Source organism: Benincasa hispida, unplaced genomic scaffold, assembly GCF_009727055.1.
Source record: "Benincasa hispida cultivar B227 unplaced genomic scaffold, ASM972705v1 Contig306, whole genome shotgun sequence".
NCBI lineage: Eukaryota > Viridiplantae > Streptophyta > Magnoliopsida > Cucurbitales > Cucurbitaceae > Benincasa > Benincasa hispida.
In genome coordinates, this window is record NW_024064789.1 from 526628 (window position 1) to 545004 (window position 18377).

Consider the following 18377-nt stretch of genomic DNA (forward strand, 5'->3'; position numbering starts at 1 on the left):
ATTTGGATATTTAATTTTTAAAATTAAATAGATAAAAATTTTAAAATAAAAAAATCCAAAGCTAAATTCAAAAAGTTCTTAACTTTTGAGAAAATCATCGATACACCAATTTTTGTAAGTGCATAAACTTTTTAACACATGAAGGTTTTTTTTTTTTAATGATCAATAACGATAACGATAAAGATGTCAAAATCATTCAATTTATGATCGATAGGAATTTAGATAATATATAATTTGAAACATAATAGGCAAATTTATTGAAGCACCACATGGATTACATCATTTGTAAAAAGATAAACACGTTTTCAAATGGTGGATTATTCATTTGTAAAAAGATAAGCACCATATGCAAATATGTGTTTTTTCAAAAAAAAAATTTGGAGAATTTTGTGTTCTAAAATTAAAATGTGTGTATTACCATCTTTTACTTAAAATTGCATTTTCACCAATTAATTTTCAAATTAAGAGAATACATTCATATCAAAATTTAACAAGAGAGAATTAAGACAATTATCAAGTTTAAAAAAAAAAAAGAAAAAATTAAAAAAAGGTTTCTCGTGGTTTTAATGGTGATCTACCCAATGGATATTCTCTCAAATATAAGTAAAATAGATATTTTCTACAACATTTGTATTTAATTGATAATTCATGTTAAAAATAACTAAATCATACTAAAGGTTACATGACTTAAGTGGCAGTTTAGAAACTTTCCCACGTTAGGATAGAGATTTGAACCATGTATCTCAACACATATAAATGTCAATTGAACTAAATCTTATTGGTAATTAGATTTCATTCTTAGTTATGAGGATTAGAGGTTATGGTATAATGTAAGGTTTGTTTTCTAAGAATAAAAAATTTTGGAATTAGCAAACCGTCCTTATTTCAAAATACTTTCTTTTTTTTTTCCAAATTATTTAAATCTTATAAATCTAATATCTTTTTTTTTTTTTCAATTTTAAATTTAGAATTTTTATTAAAATTTTGGTCTATTTTAGATATTTAAAATTTAAATTGATCTTGTTATCCCTTATGAAAAATCTACATTTTTTTTAATTTAAATATTGGTATATCTATTTATTCCTTATATTTACTTTCAAGTCTAGTTATCCGTTAATTTCAAATTTAAAATCTTGTTACCCATCTATATTTTTTAAGTTTTTTTTTTTTTTTAAAATTAACATAAACACCAAATGGTTACAAAGATAACAAGGCCAAACTAACCTCTACCAACAATAAAATCAATTAGGAAACTCATTCTACCAACACGGATAATTATCCCAGTCACACCCACCAAGCTATATCATCGGCTTGCTTTCATGAATAGGATATATATTATGCCACAAATTTCAATCGAGATAACAACTCTTCCTCACCTGTCAACATCACACCACCGTCACATTATTTGACTCTACCCACTAAAAGCAGCTAGCGAACTCATTGCCCGTAACCCAACAATAATCGTCAAACCTCAAAAAATACACATCAAATATGAACTTCATATGAGATTCCCAAGCACTCAATTGATACTGCTCTTACACTCCATTGTGTCCCAAGCGGCATCCCATGATAAGACAAGTCACTGATCAGGGGGACAAGTCCACCCAACTCGGTCTTTGTCATTCGTCGTCTCTCTTGTCGACATAATATGCCAGCCACGAACATACCTGTAGTCGAAAAACTCTAAAAGAAACCCCTGAATTGAAGCAATCAAGGTGTCAACGAGCCATCGTCCCCACTAAACATCACTCAATTACAAGCCTCCCAAATGCATCATAGGACCACGACAAAATTCACCAACACTCTCGGCCAACCATGCTCTACAAACCCATCCAAAAGTGATCTAAGATTGTCCAACTGTTCCTATCACACCAAAAATAATTTAACATTAGCTGGAAAAAAAAAATAATGTTAAATGGAAAAACAATAATGTTAAAATGGCCTTAGTCACATGACACTATCCAAAATAGAATAAGATGTTTATCGTCTCCCCACAAAGCTAGACGGTAAATATTCAAGTAATGACGGTTCAATTTGTAACTAGCATGGAGAAAAATTGCTTTACTAGAGGAGACTTTTTCGCCACCGGATCACGAATCGATGAGGAGAATTAGAAGAAAACTAGTATATTTTAGTTAATATTAATTTAGTTGATAGTTTAGATTAATTAATGTTTAATTGATTAATTTCATATTTACTTGTAGGGCTATAAATAGCTAATTTAGGGTTTGTAATAGGAAGTTTTTTTATCAACCTTTCAATATAAAACACTTGGTTTTCTTAGATACTCTTCCCTCCTCTTTAGGGATGGATTTCCCTTGCCTAAACCCGTTGCATCACAAACGCTCATCAATATTGCATTTTTCGTTGAAAATTTATAGATCATGGTGATGATTTCAAATCTCTATATTTTAACTGTCGATTCAAATTCGTCAAAAACTTTTTTGTGATGTGATATTGATAGAAAAATGGGAAGAAATTGGGCGAAAGAGAGGATAAAGTTGAAATTTTAAAAAAGAAAACCTAAATGAAATTTATAGGTTAATTGTAACTTTTAGAATTTTTACTATATTTTAAATTTAGTAGGTTAATTTTTGCCATTTATTATAAATTAGTCAACAAGAAAGCAAGAAGAAATAGCTACATTTAAAGAGTACTAGTTGTAAAATAGCAACAACTATATGATTTTGCAAAAATGATAAAGATCAGAAGAATAATTTTGTTCAATTACAATACCCCATTTACTAATCATAGTGCTCGTACTATCGACCTTCGATGTTTGAGGTTCGAGTCCTCTACTATACTTTAATTACAATACCTTTACCAAAAGAAAAAGTACATCATCTAATATTTACATAGTTTAAACAACTACGAAATGACTAAAAAATAAAGAAAGATTTAATAAAAATTATTACAAACAAAAGAAGATGAAGAATTAACCACGAGGAGGGAGGGAATAAAAAACACATTGGGATTTGATAAAAATAGTATTTATTGCAACAAAATGTGTTATTATAATCTTAGGATAGTATCCGTCGCGTTGTGATGTTTATAGGGTGGGGTCCACACATCACATATGAAATGCGAAAAATGCCTATTCATGTGCACATCGGCTTTCCTCCTTTCCCTCACGTCCGTATTAATATTTTCGGCGTCTCTTTGGTTTTATTATTTTTATTTTTTATTTGGTTAAAAATTATTATTTTAATTTTGTAATAACTCAATACTTGAAATTTTAAGTATATTTCATTGAAAAAATGCATCATAATAATAATAATAATTTAGTATATAACATACCGATTTTTAAGGGGCGTTTGGGCGAGGAGGAGTAGTTGGCTGGGTTATTCTCTTTATATAAATATAATAATATATTATTTAATTAATATTATATTATATATAATATATAATTAATTAAATGATTAAATGGAGTTATCCAAATATCTATTAGACAAAAAAAATGGTAATTTTGTAAAATACATGAATAAGGGTTTAGGGTTTGAGGAATATAAAATTATGGACTATTTTTAAAACTAATCCAGAACTAAATAGACACACATTTAAAGGTTTGGTGACTAAACTTGTTGTTACTGCAACGTGGTTGATTGATGTTATCATAAGACTACAATGTGGTAGACAGATTTTCTGTAACACCCTGAATTTTCATTAATTCATCTCAAATTGTTTGGATGTTATTTAGTTAAATGGAGGCTAAAACTGAGTCTAGAAGGTAAACTATTTAATTGGAAGGATACTTGTAAAAATTTTGGGAATTTTGAAAATTTATTGGATAATTTATTTGAGAAAAATTGGATAATTAAATTTGGAGTTTACAATTTAATTAACTTGCTAAATTAATTACTTTTAATTAATTGGAGTTACATTTGGTTTTGTGATCAAAATTAGATTATTATAATAAGATAATTCATTTTTATTAAATGGTGGAGGATTTAAAATATATTAGAGAGATATTTTTGGAAAAGATTTAGGACATTGACTTGATTTAATTAGAGTTATAAGAGAAGAATTATGGAAGTTTAGTTTGATTTGGGATTTAAGAAGGAAGAGGAAAAAAAAATTATTATAATATATAAATTTATGTTTTAGGATTGGAAGTAAAAAGAAAAAAGAAAAAAAAACATTGATTAAAAATTTCTCTCTCTTTCTCTGCTACGCACCAGTAACCATCCCTCTAAAAACCCTCATCCATCGTTTTCTTTCTTCTTCGTGTGGGTCACCAGCCGCAGGCCATCTCACCTCAGCCTTCTCCCAGCAAGCCACTCCGGTTACGCCGCTCACCGCTGGTCTAGTGCTCAGCCTCCACCTGCAGTCGTGTATCGATCGTCAGTCAGTGAGCGTCGGCACGCATCACCTCCGATTGAACGTTGGTAAGCAAATCTCTCTCCCCTAAAGTCGTTCTCCTCACTTCACGTCCTGCGTCCATTGTTGCTCAGTCCGTCCTACATTGTCCATTTGGGATACCTCGCAATGCAGTTTTCGCTGGCTGAGATTCTAATCGCTCGGATCTTGCCACTGGGTTGCTAAGTGTGCGGCTCACGAACAACTGCCATTTGGTTGCACGATTCGAGTTCCATCCACCGAAATCCATGTTCATTAAAGTTCTACCCATCTACCGTGCTGTTCAGCCATTGAATCTCACAAGAATTATTAGAGTTAGTTTTACTCTTTGTATTTTAACTAGAGTTATTTCTAACTCAATTGTATCTAAGTGTATATATTGCCTCTTGTAAACTCTAATAAAATGAAGGAATATTTTTATCCAAAACTCAAGTTTCAATATGATATTAGATGAAAATTTCGCCTTTCTTTCTTGAGTTCCTTCTTCTCGCACCCTACTTCTCTTCCTTTCTTTTTTGAAACTTTTTGCCATGGTCGATGAAGATCCACCTTCCTTCTCTACGAAACCTAACATCCCAACTACCTCTTAATATCTTGGAGTCAAGCCATGGTCATCGGTCTCATTGTGAAGAACAAATTGAGATTTGTTGATGGATCCATTCCACGTCTAATAGGTGTGATTTGCTCAGTTCTTGGATTATTTGCAATGGTGTAGTTATTGTCTGGATTCTCAATTCATTATCCAAGGAGATTATCTGCAAGCATCAATTTCGTTGATTCTTCTCGCGAAATTTTGGGTTGATCTTCAAGAACGATATCAACGCAAGAATCGTCCAAGAGTCTTCTAACTTTAACATGAGTTATCGAATCTTTTCTCAAGATCAAACCTCTATGACTGCATATTATGAAAAGTTGAAATCTCTCTGGAATGAATTAGTTTCTTACTGGTCGATATGTTATTGTGGTCGTTGTACCTGTGGTGGTGTCAAATACCTTGTTCAATATTTCCAACCGAATACGTAATGGCCTTCCTTATGGTCTCAATGACTCTTTTTTGTCAAATTCGAGCTCAGTTTGTTACTAATGGAGCTTTGAAAAAACCATTAATCGAGTGTTTTTCTTTGGTTTGTTGAAGAAGCATAACTTCGTGCATTCCATCTTCTGCCTTAATGCCATCTATTTCTTCCACTTACTGCACTCTGGTCAGAACTCTCAACAACCAATGACACTTTAATGGCTCATCCAATCGTTCAAATATGTCCAATAAGAAAGATAACCTATTTGTTCACACTATAACATACTGAACACTGGTTGATCGTTGCTATAAGCTCCATGGCTATCACCATGGTCATCGTCTTCACACGAAAAAATCCTTCAATCCAAGTAAGGCAATTCCATCTTATTCGCTTTCTTCTTTGGACACCTGAATATGCTAGGTGGTTATTGGTCCTTCTTAACAGTCTCATTCGGCCAAGTCCAAGGCTGGAATAATCTACCATTATCGCACATGTTGCAAGTATCTGTCCTGATTCTCCTTACTTCTCTTATTACGTCCGTGGCTTGGTTTTAGATTTTGGAGGCAACAGCTCATATATGTTATCAAACAAGATGCCTTACATCTCTTATCAATATTTGCTAAATGCTTCAGTTTCTTTACTCCAAAATCAGTCTAAGATTGTTTCAATATATGGGAACTGTGAAGTTATCTCCAACTTTGTCCTTCAAGTGTTCTGTTCATACCTGATTTCTTCCTTCAGACTTGATTTCTATAGTGCTCTCACTAAACAATTGCCTATTATTGTCAGAATTTTGTTGAATCTTCTTATATGATTCAAGAACAATTTATCTTTGAAGAATGATTGGGCAGGATAAGCTTATGACAAGGCCTTTACCTTTTACACATCGAACAAAAAATAAGCAAGTTCCTACAGATGTTTGTTGTTTGTAATACATCTCATTGCTCAGTTTCTAACTTGGCATTGATAGATAGGATATCTTTCTCATAAACATTTGACTGCTTTAAGACCTTGATATTTGTTGAATCCTCTTAGAATTTTCTGCATCATCAACCTTGTCTCATTTGTCCTTTAGCAAAGCAAAACTTTGAGTTTCCATTGTAATTCAACATTTAGCAAATAAAAATGTTGAATTGAATTCATTGTGACTACTTAGGTCCCTATCCCTCTCCACTACATGCTGGTTGTCATTAATTTTTAACCTATTGTTGATGATTTTCAAGGTATACTGGGTTTTTCTTATGAAGAATAAATCTGATGTCCTTGAAAATTATTCCACAATCTTTGCTTTCCGTTGAAACCTGTATGAAACCAAGATCAAATGTTTTCAATTAGATCAATCACTCCTGAATCTATCCTTTGCAAGAATTTCTTTTTCAATCCAAAGAGTTATTTCACCATTTTTCATGTATAGAGTGTCCTGAAAGAATTCAATGATTGAAAGGAAAACATCAACATTTATTAAATGTGGCAATAGGGCATTTGATTGTTTCCAATCTCGTCGTTCCCATTCAATTTGTTGGGGAGAAATGGCTTATTGGTAGCTACTTTTTTATTAACAGAACCCGTTCCCTGTATTGAATTGGCGTACTTCTAATTTTCGTCTCAATCAGTCACATGTTGATTATTCCATGCTTCAAGCATTTGGTTGTCCTGTTTTGCTGATCTCCTGGCCTTCTCATAGATCTAAATTTCATCCATGAGCTATTCCATCGATTTTTTATAGGATATCCTCCTAGCATGAAAGGATACAAGCTTTATGATATTGAAAACCAAAAATTTTTTGTCTCAAGAGTTGTGGTATTCCATGAAACTATATATCCTTTTCATAAGATCACATATCAAGACCATGTGATTGACTTTTTTCTAGATCTTATTTTACATACCTCTTTTGATTTTTCCAGTAACTTTCTACAGTTTCTTAACTCCAGCAGTTAGTGAACATGATCACCCAGTTGAAACATGTCCCAGTCATTCTTCTGATTCCAATGTGAATGAACCTCATCCATCTCCTGTCCAGAATAATCCTTCTCCTTCAAATCACAGTCATTCTCCTACATAGCCTGTCATTTCCCCAGCACAAACCTCATGTCCTGAAAAAACCACATCTCTCCATATATGGCCTCACAAGTTATCAGCAACCAGCTACCTACCTTAGACGTTCTTACTCAAACTATCAACCTTCCTTCATACCTAAAAAACTTTCACTGTAGTCTTTTACAGTCTCAACCAATGACCTCTTCAACAGCTAAGTTTCCTCATACATAAATACTTAGTGGTATGAAAGCTTTTCTCTGATTACAAGTGTTGGGGTTTGTGCTCTAAATTCTCGTGTCCTGTAGTTCGTAAACAACTTTGTAAGAACGCTTGTGATGTAATAATAATTATGATATTTACTTCACTACTTGACCTTGCACATTTAGATATTTTTTATTTTGACACAAAACCAATAAACTTAAATATCCATGGTTGTCTTTGTGTAACTTAAGCATATATGTAATGACATACAAGTGGATTCATGTCTTAAGTGACAACCAAAATAGTCTGTAGTATATGGATATAGGAGGGAAACCTTATCCTGGTAACAGTACAGATGCAACCCGCTTTGGTGGAATTGTTACAAGTGTTTGTGACTTTGTCACAGATGGTCTGATCGTGATCATTCGTTTAGCGGACATGCGAGCGGGGCATCCTATGCAAAGAGTTTGTATAAGACCTGACCTCGAAGTGTTAATATCTCGTTATATAAACTCTATTCCATGAACTGAGACTTTACTTCATTAGGACGACCATAGGTAACATGACCTCAATCCTGATGTGAGTTTGGAGACTCCTGCCATTGAGGGGTAGTCCTTTGATTTACATGGGTGCGAGTTGGCCAGAGCACCGATCAAACCTTACCACTTTGGGGAATTCGTCTGGATTTGGGAGTTGGGAACTCGCTTCACAAGATGTGAGTTCCTTCTTCCCCGAAGTATGGGTAAGTAGATTAGATTACTCTCTTAAGGGCTGATCCCGGGGCTTGAACGATGTGTGCTACACACAACTTCTCATACCTAAAAAGGTGTTCAAACATATAGTAGGACTATGTTGTATTGTTCATTAAAGAGGGATCAGTGGTACTTTAAGGAGGGAAAATTGTACTTAGGGGCAAAATGGTAATTGGCCTGTTGTAATTACGAGCATCTGTGAAGGTTATCGTACTGATGATTGGTTATATCCAATGGACATAGAAAGATGTCTATGCAAGAGAGGTTCAACTGTCGATCTTTAGTAGAATGTTCTGGCAGCTAAACGGATAGTGGATAATTATGAGCAACTAAGGAGTTTAAGTTTAGCTATTCTACATACCGTGGAGCTTTCGAGCCATAGGTCCATTAAGGTCCCCTTGGGTAGCTTGGATACAATTAAGAGTCAGTTTTCGGGTCAGTTTGAAATGTTCAAATTGAACAAAGGGAAGTTTGATTATATATGAATATAATTGGAAACTAGTTAATTTATATGATATAATTAACTTTATTGTATGAGATAACAATGGAGGAAATTTGGATATAAATATGATTAATATCTTAGAGGAGGAATAAATACTAATGATTAATATATGATTATTAATCATAAATTATGAATATGATGTAATCATATTCGTTTCCTATTAATTGGATGGTTAAAAGGGGTAATGGAGGCAACGTCTCTTCTGTTTAATAACGGATGAGTAAGTTGGGAAGATACTTTGAGACGCATAAATAGCTCATGGTGTGTTAGCATAAAAGGGCACATTTGTGGTTGAAGCCGTGTCATCGCTTAGAAAATCTGTGCCTATACGAAAGTGCCCCATGCACGAGGGGGGGTCGCTTACCTATACATAGTGCTAAGCGATCGCTTAACGATTATACACCGTGCGTGTTATTTTACTAACGATTGTTTACCTTTTCCTAAGCGGTCGGATAGCACTCGATATTTACTAAACGATCGCTATAGGCGATCATTACGATCCGTTTAGTTTTTCTTCACGATTGTTTAGCGATCACTTACCTTTTCCACACGATCGTTTTAGACGACTGCTTATTCTTTTCCTACACGTGATTTATATACTTCACCTAAAACGATCAAAGCATTTTGTCTATACGATAGACGAGCCTATCTCCCACTTGGCTCCGATCGTTTTTATATGACCTCTCTTCCTCCATCCTCTACCAAATCTGAACAAAGCCCAACCCTTTGGATTTCTCGCTCCGAGAAATACTAAGGGCTCTGATGGTGGGTGTAAATCTTCATTTCCCTTCTATTGTGTGGTGATGTTGAGGTAGACGATTGAGTTTTGTGAGCTCATATGCTTAACGTCTCAACAAAACGAGATTTGCCTGTGAAGAAGAAGTTTCAACTGGTATGAATCTCTCGATCTCTTATTTATTGTTATTTTGAGCATGTTCAATATTTTAGCTTTTGAACATGCATTTTAGTCTGTTTGAATGTATATGTGGAAATTCTGTCACAATGAATGAAAGATCTGCTTCCGTTGTAGTACTCTTGAATAAGAAGTTCCCTTCAACAGTCCATTTTGCCTTATTCATTTCTCTATTTTTGAAACCAATTTTTTAACATCATGTTGTTCCTCATGAACATTGATGCAAAAGCAATGAAACTGAGAACTCACAAAACCATCGGAACAAACAACACCAGGTCTGTTGTTCCTCTATAGGTTGACACACTCAATTGGATGCAAATGTGTTTTACAAAGTTAATGTTTAAGCTGATGGACCCTTATCGAAAGATACAAGGCTCGCTTGGTTGCAAAAGGTATACTCAATAAGAGGGGCTTTGACTACATTGAAACCTTTTAAACCAGTAGCAAAGCTTATGACTGTCAAAAGTCTTGTAAACAATAGCTACTCACTCAATGGAACCCTAGTCCAACTCGACTTGAAATCGATGCATTCTTACATGAATGCTCTTCTTGAAGAAGCATATATTTAACCTTCCTTTGGGTTATAAACATGATCATGTTACATCTAAAGGGGAGAAACTTGTATACAAACTTCAACAAAATCAATCTGTGGGTTTGAAACATCTTCTCTCCGCATGGTTTGATAAAGTTTCTCATGCCATTTTAACAGCGCTTAAACTTCAAGCGATTCTAAGAGTGATTACTCCTTCTTTGTTTTGTGGCAGTAGTACTTCTTTCATTGCACTCTTAGTCTATGTAGATGATATTATCAACCAACTGGTTATTCTACTGATGAGATCCTTTGTTTAAAACAACTTATTGAATGCAGTTTTAAGTTGAAAGACTAGGGATCATTACGCTACTTCCTTGGATTAGAGATTGCTCGATCAGCAAAAGGTATATTTTTATTCCCAAAGGAACTATGCACTACATCTATTAGAAGAATTCAGCTCTAGCAGCTAAGCCTTCTTCTATTCCTATTGATCCTAAATGTAATAATTGAGTAACTGATGGAGTTATAGCACAATGTTGGAAGATCCAAGCTTCTACCATCACCTGCTTGGAAAGCTTTTATATTGAACATATCTAGTCCGGAATCAGTTATTGTCCATAAAGCTTAGCCAGTTTTGTTGCTAAACCAAGACACCTCATCTACATTGTGTTCACATCTTTTGAGATTATCTTAAAATCATCTCCTGGACAAGCAATATTCCTTAACTAGCTTCATCAATCATTTAATTAAAAACCTTTTCTGATGCTGATTGGCCTTCCATGTCTTGATTCACGAAAATCTAATATAGTTTTGCATTTTTCTTGGAAAGCCAAAAAGAATTACTATTTCCTCTTCTTCAGCTGAGTAGAATTCATGCATTTGGCTACACAATCGTGAATTTTCTTTGGTTACATCAGCTTCTCTCCCATTACAGATCTCGCTCAACTTTAGCCAACTCTAATATTTTGTGACAATGATGCTGCTAATTCCATTGCCACTAACCAATGTTCCATGAACGTATGAAGCACTTGAACTAGATTGTCAATTTGATTCATGATCATGTTGCCAAAGGGACTGTGAAGCTAATGCCTATTTTTTCTCCTTCTGTTTTTCTTCCTCTACTGGTCAAGGATAGGTTGTTGTTATTTCATCACTCCATCTTGTGAGGAGTATTAGAGTTTAAGTTTTACTCTTTGTATTTTAACTAAGAGTTAGGTTTCTAACTCAACTGTATCTAAGTGGTATATACTTGCTCTTGTACAACTTAATAAAATGAGGGAATATTTTTTAATCTAACACACAAGTCACTAAGAATCTTGATCATTTAAGTAAGGGTTGGTTAATTTCAAGATGAAGTTTTAAGATCTTCTTTTGAAAGATCTTTGATACTCATAGATTTTTGAACTAATTTGGTTTCTTAACCCATTGAATTTTGATTTTAGGATTCGAAGTTTTGGAGGGTTTGAGGTTCCGTCCAACTTGGTTGGGACCAGTTTCCACGAAATTAGTTTTAGGGGTCTTTTATTGATATTTTTTTTGTTCCCCACTAAGTATCGGCTTATTTGGATTTAATAAATGATATACAAGGTTGGAAATTGGATGGTTTCAAAACAACTGTCCATCAAGATTAAAGGTTTGATTTGACACTATTTAGTTGTTTGGGGTCGTATTGATTTTGTTGCTTTGAGGTGATGTTTTTGGACCAACAAAACTTTGGGTAAGGATATTTTTGGAATTGTTTGGAATTGTGTTGGTTTTTAAAAGGATAATAATTTTCTATGTTATTTTCCAAAAATTTGTGTTGATGATTTGCTTTAAATGCTAATTTTTATAGGTAAAACGGTCCCCGAGAATGTTTAGGAGTCCATTAAGAGAAAATGTAGGCCAAAAAATAAAAAAAAATAAAAAAAATGACCAAGAAATCAACAAGTTGAAGAGAATCAGGAAATTAAAAAATGCCATCGAGTAATCGAGCATTGGAGTTTAATTTGAAGGTACCATCGAGTAAAATACAAAATGCTACCGAGTAAATACCAAAATGCTACCGAGTTTTAATACCATAGAGTAAAGGCTATCGAGTATCGACTAATTTGATCATCGAGTATAATCGGAGTACCCAAATCGAGTTTTCTTCTTATTCTATTTTTTATCGAGTAAATGCTAATTGGAGCAAAGGCCATCTTGCATCGGAGTATCAAGTAAAGGTCATCGTGCATCGAGTATCGAGTTTGACACCATCAAAGTTTCAGCGTTTAACAACCCTAGGAGAAGCATCGAGCAATGCTTGAAGATAAAAACACTCAACTTCCTACTGCGAAATAAGGGCAGGTTGCAACTTCCCCACAGTGTTGCACGCTTCCAGATTGAACGTGATTCAAATCCCGCGTGCCTTGCGGCAATCAAGGCAATCAGTGCAACATTGCAACGTTATGCCCAAAGCTTCTTGGATTTTAATCGATTTAGCATTGCATGCCTAGCCTTGGCATTGCACCTATGCTAACTGGTATAATTTTGTTGTTTTAAGTCTTTCAATAGAGAAGAGAAGAAAAACTAAACTTTTGGAGAGAGACTTCGAACTTACAAAGCTTAATCTTTGAATTTTTTGAAAGAGATTCAATTAACTTGTATTCAATCCTTAATACCAAATGCACTAATCAATGGAATTGCTTGGAATTTCATCATCCATTTAGTAGGTAATCCTTTTTCTTTGGGGAATTATGTAGATTGACATTTTCTTCTTGAGACTTTTTTTCCTTAAATTTTATTTCATGTAATTACTTTCTTTTGGGAATGTTTTTTGCCGAGATTAGATAAATTGATTTAAGATTGAATTGACGACTCAAGAATTAAATCAATTTTTGTATGCAAAATTTATAGTTCTATAACAAAATTGTAATTATGGTTGCAAATAGAAAATGTGGACTTCTTTTCTCTTTTCTTTTTAAAGAAATTATTAATTCAGAACAATTCTGCCAAATAATCTGGAATTTTCAATCCTTTTTTGATTTCAAGCTTGGATAGTTAAGAAAACCCATGAGTTTAAATGCAATTTTTAGTAGATTTAATTTGAAAATGTCTTTAGGAACAATTAAGACCGCAATTAAAGACCTTGATTACGGTTAATTGTCAAATTCAGGCTATTAGGCATTAGGAATTTATTGTTAATAGAACTATTGAATAATTTAAAATTGGCTTGATTCTTTTATTAAGTCAATATTTAGAAATTGCCCTAGTTTTCTACAATTCCCCCAAGATTTCATTTTCAATTGAATTCTTAATCTCGTAACCTCTCTTACTTCTCTCATTAAATAAATTTCCTATAATCAATTCCTTGGCCTCTTTCACTTAAATTAGTTTCTAGTTTCTAGAAAACAAACAACCCCCGTTTAATCTTTTACATTTTTGGAATTCAAATAGTTTATATTTAGGCCGATTAATAGAGGTTCTCTTGGGATCGACCTTTTACCTCCGACTATTACTACGTGTTAGTGTCTAGTTGTAGTTAGAGATTATAAAATTTCATTTGTTTTTTGGGGTAAGATAGATTAACGACACCTTTTTAGTCCAAAAATTGGATTTGGCAAATTTTTAGATAATTTGGTGGATTGGAATTGGGTTCTAAAGGTTGATTTAAAATTTGAAGATTATGTTGAGTAGGCTTTAATTCGAGCTTCTGTTAAAAGGTTGTTTGGCTTGGAAAACGATATTAGAACCTAATAATTTGAGGTAGTGACTTTCTACTGGTTCACTTTTGAACCAATACGTTCGCTACCACTTGGATTGGTTCATTAGACTATTTGGAACGATTTTTTGAGACTTTTAAAACTGATTTGTACTGATTATTTTAGAGCTGGCTTGGACTGATAATTTAAATAATGATGTGAACTTGCCATTATTTAATGGCAATTGAACTGATTGGAATTGAACTTTTTTAACCATAATGAATGTACTATGTCTGAGGATAAGCTGGAAATTTTACCCCTAAGATAAATGACTATAAAATATACACAAGAGTTAATTGAAAACTTACACATGCTAAGTTAATAGGGTTCTTGTTAGTTTTTCTTATCTAGATAAGTGTACAATATATGACTGTATATGTGCACATTTATGACTAATCGTGGACCTTCGGGTTATACACTATGAACTGATGCATGTTTCTTCTGGGTCCATGTTTACTATTCGATTCGTATACCTTTGGGTTACATACTATGATTGATGCATGTTCCTTCCAGGTTCATGTTTAGACTGATTTGAGTACCTTCAGAGTTACACATTATGACTGATGTGTGTTTCCTTTGGGATCATTTTATGAACTGATAGGTGGCCCTTCGACATCATATGAACTGAAATTAAATGGGTGTGCATTGATGCCTAGATAATACTAGCTAATAGTAACTAGAGGGTCCAATAGCGGGGCCAATTAACAAAAGGGTATTGTTTATACGCATCCTTTCCTCCTTTTATGTTTTTCTTTCAGGCAATGACAGGAAATGGTATTGGCAAGGGACGACGAGATCCAAGATCAAAGCCATATGGAGATAGAAGAAATCGCTTCTACTCAATCTATGTTTTTGTCAATTTATTGTTTTGAAAACTAAGAAATTTAATGTCCAAGACAGAAAAATTTCAATGTTTTGAATGTTTTCTTTGTAAATATTTTTAGGACTCTATTAAATGTTTTATTTGTTAGCTTACTTTATTGATTTAATAAATTGACTTGAAAATAGTCATCACTGTTTTTCAAAAATTTAATACTATAATGTCAAAATGTTTTGAATGTTAAAATGTGCATTTTTGGGAGTTAAGGATGCAATTAGTCGGAAGCAAAATCATTAAACACTCTAATTCAATCAATTTTAGCAACTAAGCAAGCATGTTCATATAAGAGAATAGGTGTTTTGAGAATTAATACCTTTGGTTGAACTCTTCCATCTTTGAAATTCAACTTGATCTCAACTCCAAAATGTTTGGTAGACCACCACTTGATCTTTTCTACTATTCCTTTAGGACCTGAGTTGGATTGTGGGAATCCAAAATGAGTTTTGAATTCAAGGGAATTTTGAGGAAAGCAATTTTCTAGTTTTTTTTCTTCCCTCAAAGTATGAAGGAACTCCTTCTTCATTCATCAACCCAGAAAATTTCAAAGATTGCATATTCCAACTTAACAAATTTTTGGTTTCTTCTATATTACAAATACATGCAACTTTAAAACTGGAAGTAGTGGCTGTGGGCGTGGCAAACCTTGACCTTTAGCAGCACCCTGGAAATCCTCATACGACATCTTGTCTAGGGCAAGTGGGAAGATGTACTAGGGTATACGAGTATGCCTAGTTTATTGTATATTGTAACTGGTTTTTCATGTATTGTACATTACTCTCCCTGAGGCATTAAGACAAGTGGGCATTCATTGGGATTGGTTTTCCTAATTCTCCCTCGGAGTCTTGTAGTTTGTAAAACTTTGTACACATTTTTATTAATAAATAAGAGTTAATTTTATTTAATTTTACTCATATCCATAAAAAAGAATCTGTGGTTATTTGTATGTAAACTTTTAAGCATGTAATATTGAGAATATAACAAGTGGATCATGTCTTAGATAATAACCTAAATGGTCCTGTAGTATAGGATAAAGGAGGATAACCTTAATCTTATTGACCTAGGGATGACATTTGTAAAGGTTTACAAGTGTCGTGAACCCACTACAGATGGTCTGAATTCTGACCATTCATGTGGAGACATACAAGCGAGGTGTCCTTATAAAAAGATTGTATAAGACCAGAACCACAAGGTGATTCGTCTCTTTATTAATGCCGTTGATAAATGAGACTTACATGTCACTAAAAATGACCATAGGTGACATGAACCTCTTAATTCTGATGTTTGAAATTAAACATAAACACCAAATGGTTACAAAGATAACAAGGCCAAACTAACCTCTACCAAACAATAAAATCAATTAGGAAACTCATTCTACCAACACGGATAATTATCCCAGTCACACCCACCAAGCTATATCATCGGCTTGCTTTCATGAATAGGATATATATTATGCCACAAATTTCAATCGAGATAACAACTCTTCCTCACCTGTCAACATCACACCACCGTCACATTATTTGACTCTACCACTAAAAGCAGCTAGCGAACTCATTGCCCGTAACCCAACAATAATCGTCAAACCTCAAAAAATAACACATCAAATGAACTTCATATGAGATTCCCAAGCACTCAATTGATACTGCTCTTACACTCCATTGTGTCCCAAGCGGCATCCCATGATAAGACAAGTCACTGATCAGGGGGACAAGTCCACCCAACTCGGTCTTTGTCATTCGTCGTCTCTCTTGTCGACATAATATGCCAGCCAACGAACATACCTGTAGTCGAAAAACTCTAAAAGAAACCCCTGAATTGAAGCAATCAAGGTGTCAACGAGCCATCGTCCCCACTAAACATCACTCAATTACAAGCCTCCCAAATGCATCATAGGACCACGACAAAATTCACCAACACCTCCGGCCAACCATGCTCTCAAACCCATCCAAAGTGATCTAAGATTGTCCAACTGTTCCTATCACACCAAAAATAATTTAACATTAGCTGGAAAAAAAAATAATGTTAAATGGAAAAACAATAATGTTAAATGGCCTTAGTCACATGACACTTCCAAAATAGAAATAGATGTGTTATCGTCTCCCCACAAAGCTAGACGGTAAATATTCAAGTAATGACGGTTCAATTTGTAACTAGCATGGAGAAAAATTGCTTTACTAGAGGAGACTTTTTCGCCACCGGATCACGAATCGATGAGGAGAATTAGAAGAAAACTAGTATATTTTAGTTAATATTTAATTTAGTTGATAGTTTAGATTAATTAATGTTTAATTGATTAATTTCATATTTACTTGTAGGGCTATAAATAGCTAATTTAGGGTTTGTAATAGGAAGTTTTTTATCAACCTTTCAATATAAAACACTTGGTTTTCTTAGATACTCTTCCCTCCTCTTTAGGGATGGATTTCCCTTGCCTAAACCCGTTGCATCACAAACGCTCATCCATATTGCATTTTTCGTTGAAAATTTATAGATCATGGTGATGATTTCAAATCTCTAATATTTAACTGTCGATTCAAATTCGTCAAAACTTTTTTGTGATGTGATATTGATAGAAAAATGGGAAGAATTGGGCGAAAGAGAGGATAAAGTTGAAATTTTAAAAAAGAAAACCTAAATGAAATTTATAGGTTAATTGTAACTTTTAGAATTTTTACTATATTTATAAATTAGTAGGTTAATTTTGCCATTTATTATAATTAGTCAACAAGAAAGCAGAAAGAATAGCTACATTTAAAGAGTACTAGTTGTAAAATAGCAACAACTATATGATTTTGCAAAAATGATAAAGTACATCAGAATAATTTCGTTCAATTACAATACCCCATTTACTAATCATAGTGCTCGTACTATCGACTTCGATGTTTGAGGTTCGAGTCCTCCACCCTATACTTTAATTACAATACCTTTACCAAAAGAAAAAAGTACATCATCTAATATTTACATAGTTTACCAACTACCGAAATGACTAAAAAATAAAGAAAGATTTAATAAAAAATTATTACAAACAAAAGAAGATGAAGAATTAACCACGAGGAGGGAGGGAATAAAAAGCACATTGGGATTTGATAAAATAGTATTTATTGCAACAAAATGTGTTATTATAATCTTAGGATAGTATCCGTGCAGTTGTGATGTTTATAGGGTGGGGTCCACACATCACATATGAATGCGAAAAATGCCTATTCATGTGCACATCGGCTTTTCCTCCTTTCCCTCACGTCCGTATTAAATATTTTCGGCGTCTCTTTGGTTTTATTATTTATTATTTTTTATTTGGTTAAAAATTATTATTTTAATTTGTAATAACTCAATACTTGAAATTTTAGTATATTTCATTGAAAAAATGCATCATAATAATAATAATAATTTAGTATATAACATACCGATTTTTAAGGGGCGTTTGGGCGAGGAGGAGTAGTTGGCTGGGTTATTCTCTTTATATAAATAT